Below are 2423 nucleotides of genomic sequence, written 5' to 3' on the forward strand. Positions count from 1 at the left end.
CCCACTTCCTTTTCCCTGCCTCCCCCTTTCCCATGTCCCCCTGGAACTGTCATCCCATTGTTCTCTCTTCCAGCTTGTTTATCCAGCCTATCCCTTCCAGGTAGACATGCAGAGACAACAGTATGCACCAACACTAGACTGAGCACAAGGAAGCAACAATAGAAAATAAAACAATAGCTACAACAACAACAACAAAAAGGCAACAAAAACAACAAACTCTATAAATAGTTCAAGGTCTATTTGTTGTCCTTTACGAATGCTTTCTGGGTCCAGCCTGATGGGGTGTCATGCCCTGGCCCCGCATCTATCCCTGGCATTCCCTAAGGACTTCATTGCTCTGCTCCCCCTGCTACTCTGCTGCACGCCACCAGTGTCTGGCTTCGGTGTAGTGGGCTCAGGGCAGGCACAATTCCCATTGTGTGTCTCTAGTGTTGTTCCCTGTGGTGCAATGGGTCAGTGAGGAATGTTGTGTCTCGTGGTGGGGCTGGCCCTGTGGTCGTCTCTGTGCACTGGCTGCTCTGAGCAGAAATATTGTCCTCAGAACTTGGTGGGCCAGGATGTGCTTCATTCCCGCCCCCCCCAAAAAAAACACACACACACACTCATTGGCTCCTGTGTGCTCTGATCAGACATGTACCTCTCCTTGAGCTGTAGCTTCAGTACTGTCCTCTGAAGTGAATTCATGAAGAGGTGGGGGGAGGGGGGTGCTGTCCACCTAGTTGATAATGGGGTCACTCTATTGGTTCCCTGCTTCATGTCAGTGTGTCTTAGAGTTTTGTTTTAGAGCACTGGGTTGAAGTCTGGTCCCTCTTTCCCTGTGAAGATATAAACAACACCCTCCCCTTGGGCGGGTTAGTGTCCTGCTCCCGCGGCTACCCTTGTCTTTTTCCCCCCTCCTTTTTAGTGGGTTTAGTCTGGCCCCTGCCATATTACCTGGACCTTACCTGAGGGACATATGTATACAGTAGCTCTTCTTCCCTATGCCACTTTTGGATGTTTTGAACTTACCTCAGCGGACTCATGTTGTACTTGTCCTTTTGTGCTTGGCTTACTTCACTTAGCATAATTTCCTCCAGTTCTTCCCATGGTGGTAATGTGCTTCATGCGTTCATCGCTGCTTTTAGGGATGTGTAATACATCATTGTATGTATGTACCACAGTTTTTTAATCCATTCGTCTGTTGATGGAAATTTGGGCTGTTTCCAACTCCTTGTCTCTTCTGGGTATATGCCCAGTAGGGGGATTGCTGGATCATAGGGTAGCTCAATTTCCAACTGTTTTAGATATCACCAAATCGATTTCTATAATGGCTGTACATACCTACAGGTCCACCGTATCCCCTCCAACACTTGCTACTTTCTGATTTCTTGAATTGGGCTATCTTTGAGGGTGTTAGGTGGTATCCCATAGTTATTTTAATTTGCATTTCTTTCATGGCTAGAGATCTGGAACATTTTCTCATATATTTATTGGCCATTTGGATTTCTGCCCTTGAGAAACTCCTGCTCAGGTCCTTTGCCCACCTCCTGGGTGGACAATTGGTTTTTTTCTTGTTGTAACTTAGCAGAGTATTGTAGATTTCAGTAATAAGGCCTTTGTCTGGTGTGTCATTGCTAAAGATGTTTTCCCACTCTGTGGTCTCTCTTATTACTCTCTTGGCGAATTCTTTTGATGTCTAGTCCCCTTTTTCAAAAGAATTTATCTCGTCTTTTCTCCATTGACTACCACCTTGGCTGTTGGTTTTTCATATATAGTTTGTATTATATTGAGGAATTTTCCTTCCATTCCTATCTTCTTGAGTGTCTTAAACATGAATTGGTGTTGGATGTTGTCGAATGCTTTTTCCGCATCTATTGATATCATCATATAGTTCTTATACATTTTCATTTCAATGTGGCGAGTACAGGGGAGGCTTCCGCCCTGCCTCAGGGCTCTGCACAGAATCGCCAACCAGTACCCCCCACCTCCAGGGTGCCTGGAGTCCTGTGTGGGTGTTCCAGCTAGCCTCATCTGAGAGGCCCTCACAGATCAACCAGCCAGACCCTACCCCCTCCTCTGGGGGGTGGGGGGGCTTGTGCCCCAGTGCCACAGCTCAACCAGGCATAAGGCAGAGGCTTCTGTCCTGACTCAGTGCTCTGCGAAGTCCCTCAGGCCAGCCCTCCCTGCCCCCAACCCCTCTACCCCCCCACACCCACCCAGAAGTTCATGCCCCATCTGGGCGCTCCTCACAGTCCTGCTGGCTAGCCCCTCCCCACCCCCTACCCCCAAGGCTCGGGCCCAGGTGCCACAAGGCAGCCAGGCACACAGCAGAGGCTGCAGCCCTGCCTTTGTTCTCTGTGCAAACCTGCCAACCAGACCTCCGCACACACTCAGAGGTCTCAACCCAGAGGTGCCCACCCCATCTGTGGACTCCTCAGAGATCC

Source organism: Echinops telfairi, unplaced genomic scaffold (assembly GCF_000313985.2).
Source record: "Echinops telfairi isolate 266 unplaced genomic scaffold, ASM31398v2 ScPeMD7_53;HRSCAF=182, whole genome shotgun sequence".
In the NCBI taxonomy this organism is placed as follows: Eukaryota; Metazoa; Chordata; class Mammalia; order Afrosoricida; family Tenrecidae; genus Echinops; species Echinops telfairi.